This window comes from Rhinichthys klamathensis, unplaced genomic scaffold, assembly GCF_029890125.1.
Source record: "Rhinichthys klamathensis goyatoka isolate OS25496 unplaced genomic scaffold, OSU_Roscu_1.1 h1tg000391l_1, whole genome shotgun sequence".
Classification (NCBI taxonomy): Eukaryota; Metazoa; Chordata; class Actinopteri; order Cypriniformes; family Leuciscidae; genus Rhinichthys; species Rhinichthys klamathensis.
Window position 1 is genome coordinate 3,938,888 of NW_026606894.1, and position 10,567 is coordinate 3,949,454.

Sequence of the window (10,567 nt, forward strand, 5' to 3'; positions counted from 1 at the left end):
CATTTATTACTGTATTTTTTTCTGTTTTGTTTCAGGTTACTGAATAAGACCACCCCAGAAGTTGGTGTCTCTCTTCAGCGTGACACATCCATCCCTCCACTCATCTTAGCATCTTGTGGGGCAAACAAGGCTTGGTAGCATCTTGTACCATGGCTTGAGAGAGTAGTATTTGCATCCCGAGGGATGTATAAATATTTTTGATTCCACCATGAGTCCTAGAGGTTCTTATCATGGCCACCCGATCCCAATATTTCCTGTCACTGATACCCTAGAGGATCCTGCCACAGAGGTTCATCCCAGAGCTCCCTGTTTCAGCACCGATGTGCTAGAAATGCTCTGTTTAGGCTGTTCTGGTACCAGGTTCTTGTAATGGCCGCCCCGGCTCAGAGGCTCTTGAAGTTCCTGTCATATCTAGAGCTCTCTGTCTTGGATGCCCTGGTACCTGAGCTCCCTAACGGTTCCTGTCATAGTGTCCCTGAAGTTCCTGCAAGGGCTACCGCTCTGGTCTCAGAGGTCCCTGTCATGGCCGGGTCACCGGGTCTCAGCTGCCCCAGTGCCAGTGAAACCTGTCATCACTGTTCCAGCTATTTCTTTCACAGGCAGGCACCCCAAAAATTCCTGTCAAGGCTTCCCATGTCAAGAATCCTGTAAGAGCCCCAAGGTCGACTCATTCCCAGAGCTCCAAGCTGAATGCCCAAAAGGTTCTCATCATGGCTGCCTGGTGCCAGAAGTTCCAGTCATGGCTGCCTCAGAGGTTCTGTGGCCGTTCGAATGCCAGAACTTGTCATTTCTGTTGCCAGAGGTTCCTGTGATGTTGCTACAGAGGTCTATTTATTGCTGCCCCAGAAGGTGCTTTCATGGGTTCCCGGTCCCCAAGCTTCAAGTAATGTCAGCTTGGTCCCAGAGCTCCCTGTCATGTTCCCCATGTCTCAGAAGTTCTACCAGAAAGACTCGGGGGGCAAAATACCGTAACAAGTATACGTTTATTAACAGCCTAGGAAGCAAATATTATGATATAAAGTTCTTTGTCCATAGCTCGCAATCCGAGGGTACGGAATCTGCATTTCCTGCCTGAAGACGAAGGCAGGGGCGCAGCCGACCCCATGGGAGGTATGGAAGGGACCATCCTGGTGGTGGTGGGGAGGATGGAGGGGAAGGGACCATCCTGGTGGTGGTGGGGAGGATGGAGGTGACTGTAGGCGTCAGCATCTGCAAATTCAGACAAGTGTATGTACTAGGGATGCACCGAATCCAGGATTCGGATTCGGATTCGGCCGAATATTGGGCTTTTTAACGGGGTTCGGTTTCTGCCGAACCTCATAATTTTTTCCCACCGAACCGAACCCTAGGCTTGCACTACGCGCGCTACGTCGAAGTCACCGATCAGTGAATGACATCAAAGTACCGCGTGAACGAATAGAGAGTAGACTCTCCATGCTTTTGAATTGCTCTCGCGGTAGTTTGATGTCATAAACTGATCTGTCTGTGCAGCGCCGGTTCAAGGCGAACAAGCCTGTAGTGTAACGCGTTGTGTCAGGAAGAAAAATAGGGATAGCTCACAGCTAAAGTTATTGCAGAGGCCAGACAGACTCACGGAGGCGATTGGCATCTCGCAACTCGCACTTTATTACACAATCGAACTCGTGTAACTGTCTGTCACACGTTCTACCGTCCACAGCATTACTTAACAAAATAAGATAAAAATGAGCATCAAACAGAAATAACCCGCATACATGGGCATGTGTTTGAGGCGCACGGCACATACAATACGGACTGCAGATAGTTCAACAGGGAGCGCGCAGTTCTTAAAGGGGCCACACATTATTTCCACTCGTCGTTACAGTAGGTGCACCGTTTGAATGCAGTTGGCTGTGAGAAAGTGAAAATGGAACTCGTGAGCAGAAAAAGTGTTGTTTGGCAGTACTTTCAGTGAAAAGAAGGCAATTCAAGTCGAGCTACATATTCAATTTGCAATGCCGATTTGTCTCATGGTGGTAAGGACTCTAAACAATAGGCTACACAACTTCGCCGCTGTTAAAATGCATAATGTTGCTTATTCTTTTTTTTTTTTTTTTACAGTTATAAAAGTAAAAGTAGTGTTTATTATTTACAGTAATAAAATAAAATGAAAAATCCACTTTGTTTACTTCATTAATGTGTTTACTGTGTAAATGGACTGAGGATGAGAGTAGGATTCGGTATTCGGTTTCGGATTCGGCAGAATCTTAACCAGTGGATTCGGTATTCGGCCGAACCCCACAAATCTGGATTCGGTGCATCCCTAGTATGTACCGATCTTTTATACTACAAGAACACGATTGGATAGATGAGAAGGTAGTAAATGACGTAACAATTGAGTCTTCCCGGCAGAACTTACGCTAAAGCTTTCATTTCCTGTTGGGACTGTCCCAAACGTTCCTGCCACAGCTGTCCGGGTGTCACAGCCCCTTGTCTGATCCAGTTCTGGGATTCTGGGTTTCCATCCAGCCAATAAAATCAAATAAAAAAAAGAAAATATTTATATACATTTTAATTATATTATATTATATATTTTCATTTAGCAGATGTACAGAACTGTCAATGTAGATAGTAAAACACTCTTAGGCATCTGTACCAAATTCTATTGAGCCGCCTACATAGGTTGTATTTTAAACCATCACATGCATTCCCAATGAGAATGCTGTTCTACATGGTAAGATTTCACTTGACCAAATTTGGTTATAATATATAACTCTACTATGCACTGCAACAAGCTCAGAGACAAAATCCAGTCTAAGTCAGAGAAATGTTGACTATAAAGGTAATTAATTCAATGTTGAAAATTATTGAAATTAATTGAAATGAAAATAGTATATTATAAAATGGCGATTTTATTCTATAACATTACCTGTATTGCACTGCACACTTATAAATAATAAGTGTATCAATAAATAATCATCCATAATTATAGCCACGTTAATAACGTTTGTAAGAAATCAAACCATTTGTAAATCCGTCAAGATTTCAACGAGATGAGAGTATTTGTGTTCGTGCTGATCACTCATCTTACATCAGGCACCACAGAGCCCGCCAGAAAGCTTGCCTGTGACAAGATGGCCGCCGGTGATGACGACAGAGACTCCGCCGTAAGACATCTAGCCTTTATTATGGATATCTTTGGTTCCAATCATTACAAAATACTTACATTACTTCCTGTTTTTATAAACAATTTCTTATTGAACTTAAAAGCCACAAGCAAAAGCAATTTCCATTATGACCTCTGAACTGCTTAAAGGGATTGTTTAACCAACAATGAAATTCTGCCATCATTTACTCTGTCATGTCATTCCAAACCTGTATGAATTTCTTTCTTCTGGAACATAAATTAAAATATGTTGAAGAAGGTACTGGGAACTTTTTTTAAAGCTTCAAAAAGGATGCTGTCTTATAAGTCTATGTAGGCCATGGAATTAGCATCAAAGACTGAAAGTATTTATTTGATAATACATTTTTAATAAATCATGTTTGTTTTGATTGTCTAATTTTCCATGGCCCTTGTCTTTAGGTCTCTTTTATCAGCTAATCCCACAGGAATGTCCATCATCATCCCTACAAGTTTTGTTCTACTAGTCCACCTCTCCTCCCTATCGATGTCTCTTTGTTTATCTCTCACCACCCTCTTCATTCAATGTGTGAGGCTGGCCACTCACTTAAAGGACAAACAAACAGCTTGGCCTCAAGACAAAGGTCTCACTGCTCGTACACATGTGACGGAAAACCTCTTTACAGTGTTCCCTCAGAAGAGAGAGAGAGGTGGGAGGAGAGGGCAGTGGGAGGAGGGTTGTGATGTCTATTCAGAGATTGTCACAAGTACACAAAAGCGACTAGATGACACCCAGGCTAAATCAGGAGTTAATGGACTCTTTTCTCAGGCCTTTACATCATGATGGGGTGTATGAGGTTCTGGAATGTGAATCTCCCAAAACTTGCCAAGGACATTTATAAATAAAAAATAATTTTTTTGTGTTGTCATTTAAAAACTCAAAATGTTCATACACATTACGATAATGAGGATTTTGGACGGAAAACTCAGCACGCGTAACACGAGAATGAACCTAATTGGTTCTCGCACGTCAAGCAAACATGCTTGAGCTTCCGTTTACCATAACTGATATGTGAGTTGATGAATGTTTATATGTCAATAAAAGCTTAAATGAAATCTGTTCATCATATAAAGCGATCGTGAGCCTTCAGGAAATTTGGACTAAACCACTTAATTCATATGGATAACTTTTGCAATCTCTTTATGAACTTTTTGAAGCGTTTTTTTTTTTGTTTTTTTTTTGTGTAAACTGTCAATGCAGGGGCAGAAATCTCTCCGATTTTATTAAAAAGGTCTTCATTTGTGTTCTGAAGATGAACTAAAGTCTTACAGGTTTGGAACGTCATGAGGGTGAGTAAATGATGACAGAATTTTAATTTTGGGGTGAACTAACTCTTTCTATTTACACATTGTTTGTTAGCACAACTTTATTAGCACTAGCTTAGCATGCTAGTCATAAACAGATGGATGGAACAAATTAACGCACACATAGGACATTTTGTTTTGAACAAGATGTGTTCAAAGATCAGAATATTGAATTCTAACAGTCTTATCGTGTCATTGTTTGAAACAAACTGAGCATAAACAAATGTGTTAGCATGTTTAGGCCGCATAAAATCCAGGGATAGATGTTTAGTGCAACCGATACAGAGAGGGGTCCCAACCTTCTCCACAGGAGATCTGTTGTCCTCTGTATTGCAGTCACTGTAGCCCATCAGCTATTTGAGACCTTTGACAATCCATCAGATCTCCTAACCGCCGATCGCAGGATATTAGCATGAGAAGACGTTAAACACAGCAAGGTGGACCTCCAGGGGACTGACTGCAATTTTTGCAGCTTTTGTTTTCTGTTCTCGGGACCAGTCCCCCCTCGGCTCCGATCCCTCCATGGATCCATGGACGGATGGCATCGGTGTCAAGTCTGTTCTTTCAGTTCGCCGCTGCCCCCTGCTTGCCATGCAGCGGGGAAAGAGGGACAGACGGCGAGAGAGACATTAGGAGCCCTAGGTACCGACCTCATTAGCAGATAAAAGCAACCTTTCCCCGTGACCCTTGACCTCAGGGGTTGCCATGGAGTCTGCCAGTCCTGGCTGAACCGGAGCATGCTGGGATGGTTCCCAGCAGGAACTTAGGGCCGCTACGAAAATGATTGTTACCGCAAAACACGTGTGCGTGCACAAAAATTGGTATTCATAAGGCTCTCTCCCCGTGGCAGTAATGAGAAGGGTAATGGATGTGTTGTGTTTCTGTTTAGTGAACCGTTCAAAACATCAAAGTGTTTTGAGGTTCGAAGAAATCATCTGGTGAACTTATCATTCACCAGTTTTATGGATATCTGATGTATTCAAAATTCAGCTAGGTCAAAATTAAATTACATTATTATTTATCATGAAATGTCACAGGCAAGATTTTTCATTTAATTGAATATTTATATATTATCAAGATTGGAAGCACCTGGTCAGCATGACTGAAGATATTACTGTTGACGTCACTCAGGTCACAGAAAGTACCGTGTCAGTACTTTATATGATATTGATACATACTATGGTATGAAATTATTATGTACCATATTCATATAATGCTTTTTTGACTCACTTAAGATGGACTTAAGTACATCTTTATGTAATTTCTTAATTATATTGTCTTTGAAATATGGTTAAATGCACTGTCCAATGTACTGACAAGCATTTAAGGCAAACTAAAATATATTTGGTAATACTTTACAATAAGGTTCATTAGTTAACATGATACAAGTATGATCAATACTTCTTCAGCATTTATTAATCTTAGTTAATATTAATTTCAACATTTACTAATATGTTATTAAAATCAAAGGTTGTATTTGTTAGCATTAGTTAATGCACTGTGAACTAACATGAACAAACAATGAACAGCTGTATTTTTATTAACTAACATTAACAATGATTAAATGGTAAATGGTAAATGGACTGCATTTATATAGCGCTTTCACAGACCCAATGGCCACCAAAGCGCTTTACAATTTGCCTCACATTCACCCATTCACTCACTCATTCATACACCGACGGGCGACGGGCGGGCGATTAATAAATAATGTAACTAATGTATTGCTCATTGATAGTTGATGTTAGTTAATACCTTATTGTAAAGTGTTACCATAAACTTTAATGTAATTTATATTGTTTGTCATGTATTTGTCATGCAATTTAGTACATTTAAAATATATTAACCATACATTTATATATTAAATAATACTGCAGTTAAAATTATAATCAAGTAACATGTGCTTAGTATGTTAGTCAACACATCAAAATAAGTGCACTTTATTTGATCAAAACAAGGATTTAAAATCAAAACAATTTGACATTGACATTCTTAAGAGTCAATGAATGTGTACTCTCTTTTATTTCATTATTATTATATTATCTGCAATAACAATGTTTAAAAAAATGTAAGATTTGAAGTACACTACAATGCACATTCAATACAATTAACTCAAGCAAACTTTTTTATGCACACATGCAAAGTTTGTAAACTTTGTTCACATATCACTTTTAAATATATAATGCAGTGGTACTTTGCTTCCATGATGGTATCAGATGGTAAAAGGCATGGACTTTGATATATAACCTACCATGCTAACAATTCCATAAGAAAACGTGTTAACGTACGTACATATACTCACACATGCATTTAAGCCACGAGTTTGTAAACTTTGTTTACACATCCCTTGGTATTTTAAAAAATATACTGCTGAGGGAGCTTGCACGTGTTAGAGATGGAATGTGTGTGTATCTGTGTATAATGTGTGTGTGCGAGGGGTATATCTCGGTCACGCTGCCTGACTTTTATATGCTGTGGCTAACCTCACTCCCCACAGCTGACTGAATATTAAATAAACAGATCCAAGTGGCTGAATACAGTCGGGTAAGTACTCAAGCAGGCAGGAGGAGTAAGTGCGCGCGCACACACACACACACACAGGCCCCAGGGCCCCTCGGCAGCCTGTCTTATTTTTGGCAGCTGCACTTGAGGGCCTGGGGGGAGGTTTGGCAAAGGGGGCGGCATGTCGAACTTCCAGACAAAGAGGGAGAAACTTGTGGAAAAAAGAATAAGGGAGAAGTGAAAGTAAGAGAGGGATGACAGCTGAGAGGGAGGGGGAATAGAAATCTGTGTGTTTATTGCTCTGGAATGAAAATCAGGAACAGCAGTGGACAGAAAAGGCTGGGACTGTTGAATGTAGCCGCACTGCTAATTTTTCTTGTGGTTAGCAGTGAGTGGCTGTGGGCCGGGTGCTGTCAGTCAGTCAGTCAGTCAGTCAGTTAGGCTGTCTTTGTGTGAGTCTACATTAATCCCCTGTAGTGCTGTCCCCGGGCCCCGCATCTCATCACTGCACCACACAGACGCACAGAGACGTGGGGTCAAAGTTCACACCGCTCCATCCTGTGAGGGTAGAGTACAACATTAAAAAGTCACTTTCGCCCTAGTGTCGCAGTAGCCAGACTTCTGACTTGCGGTATAAAGTGTGGTGCTCATTGCAGTTTATTCCGGCCAAGAACCGCCCACTTGCTTAGACAGGAAGAGACTGTCTGATTGACATATCTAAAGCATCCCAACACATTTTTTTTAATGAGATGTTTAAAAGCGGGTAAATCTGAAATAAATGACAGTTCAGTCTCCGCTACTGCGCAATCAACACCAAAGAAATTAGTGGAAAATGTGTGTTTGACTGCGGTCTGAAATTCCATCCATCCAAAAGTAATAAGGACTGATTATGATTAAAGACAGTGGAATTTTTCAAACATGGTCATGTGATTCATATGTTTTTTGGTAACATATAACTTTATTTTTGATGGCCCCTTTTGAACATTCTGTTGACTATGAGTAACTTTGTAACTACATGTCAGCTAACTCTCATTAAAGTACCAGTACACTGTCTGCTTAATATCTGATAACTCTTTATTGTGATGATCCTCCAACACACATTCTACTGATTTTAAGTAACTTAGCAACTACATGTCAACTTATTATAACCCTAACCTTACCAGTCTACTACTCTACTAACACTTTAATGAGAGCTAGTAGACATGTAGGTGCAACGTTACTTATAGTCAACAGAATGTGTTAAAGGGACCATCAAAATAAAGTGAAACACTTTTTTTAATCAAAGAAAAAAAAAAAAAAAAAAGTTTAGATCTGGCTTGTCATGGCCTGTATCCTGTCCCATACTTATTGTTGAATGAATGAATGAATTAGCAAATATATAAATAAACATTGCAAACTTTGTCAAATCCACTAGATCTTCATCAGAAGCTCATTGTTGCAGCTGTAACTAAACACAACTTTGTTTCCCACTAGTATAGGCTGATAAAAAACCTATGCACCCTGACTCTGAAAAAAGTAAAAAGTCATTGTCACAAATCTTGCTCGTGAACCTGGGACCCCTTTTTTTTTTTTTTGCTCCGGTCTTTGAGTTTAAGTGTGCGAGCACCAGGTAAACTCATCTGAAATCATGATTTACTGTGTAAGGAGAAGAAGCAGCCACAGATTTTACGGCCTTCTCACCTCTTTGTGCACCAGTCTCGTTTTCTCGCTCCCTCCATCCCTCCTTCCTGTCTCTGCTCCTGCCAAATGAGCGCAGCGCATTAAAGTAATCATGAAATGGAAATTGAGCCCATTTTCTGATTTAAACTGAAGCAGAAATGTTTTTGGCTCTTTCTTGCAGCTGGCATACTCACATGTCCCGTCTGTTGTGTTTCATTCTTAGTGCTGACATTTCAGTACAGTACAGACAGACTCATCCACCCTCCCTGCTTCTACTTCCGCCCACTCAGACTCCATCACAAAATCTGCCAGTCCCAGCAGTTCTTCACTGGTGTGTAAACATGTTTGTGTGTGTTGCAGTCTCTAATTAACCTCATTGGTCAGCCGAGGATATTTTGCGGGGGATGCAGCCAGTCTCTGGCCTTTGAAAGAGACTGTATGTGTGTGAAGGAGTGAAGCAAATCAATGAGCGTGCTTGTGTTTTTGTGATTAATTACTTGCCCTTTAGTTTTCCATCTCTAAGCGTTCTCTCTCCCTTTATTTCTCCATCTCTCTCGGACCTCCCATGGCAGGTAGAATTAAAACGATAGTTTGATGAAATTCTTTCATTTACTCACTCTCACACTATTTGATTTTTTTCCAAAGTAGCACAGTAGGACATTCTTGAAGCAGCTCTGTTTCATACAACAACAGTTCAGAGTGACCAAAAAGGACACAAAGTATCATAAAAATAGTCCTTATGACTCCTATATTCCAAGTCTTCTAGAGTCATACGATACAGTATAAAACAGAATGAAATCTTACTTGTTTTTTTCACACACACACACAAAAAAAACCCTCCACCAAAGCTTTGAAATGGACTACAGAAGACATACTGTATAGGCTACAAAAATGGTTGACGCCATTTGGTTCTTGTGTGTCTCGAGGCCAAACATCATTGCCTATGACCTGACCCATAAGCGCAACCTAGACTCGTTGGAAATACTGCCTACATTTTTGTAAAACCTTAAATATGTTGTTTCAGGTACATTACAGTGCACTGGCAATGTTTTATCTTGGTGGTTGTACGTATCACAGCAGTACGTATAGAAAAATTCATTTCCTCTACGACGTTTGAAATTAATGTTGAAATTAACACCCACACTTGCCCTATCCTAAGCCTAACCGATAGTATGAGAAACAGCAAACATGAGATAAAAACTCCCTTTCTGAAGCAACCATACCATTTATCTTCTTCTTTAACTTCTCCTAGGATTTGAACTTTTTTGTAGAGTGTCATTAACCAGGTTTCACCTGATTCATACTCAAGTGTTTCGCATCGCAAGTGCAATGCTATACCAGGTGAGCTACAGAGCAACTTTACTAGCCTACATCAGAAAAGCCATACATATAACCCACGTTAACCTGCATTTATGTCATGACAACTCTCAAAGTGTTTGGCATGGGAATGGGTATGACAATGTTAATGTATTTGGTCTTGGCAGACCAGATCTGCTACGCTGCTGTTATTGCTGCTGCTGTTGCAGAGCAATTATAGGACTTGTTACTACCAATGCATACCTGACACTTGCTGTGAGGAAGACATGCTTCTGCTGTACAATATAGTGCACATGAATTACCCGCAGCAGATCTATAAAGGTGGAGCTGGGGAAGGTGGAGGGTTTCTGAAAGTGTGCTGCGCTGCTAAGGCGAATGCTGACCAAGCATTTGAAAGTTGAGCATGCAAGCTCATTGGCTACTGATACTGCAGGAACCAATCAGCTGTGCCCTATAGAAAACTATATGATTGCAACGTTTAAGTTGAGGACCTATTAGCCTGCGCCATCTAGAGTTTCATTAAGCCTAGTTCACACTACATGATTTTAAGCCCGATTTAAGCCCGATTTGCAAATCGTTGAGCTCGCCGACAGGTCACGGTGTTATCGCGTGCAAATCGCGGGGGATTAGCGGGCGATGAACGCT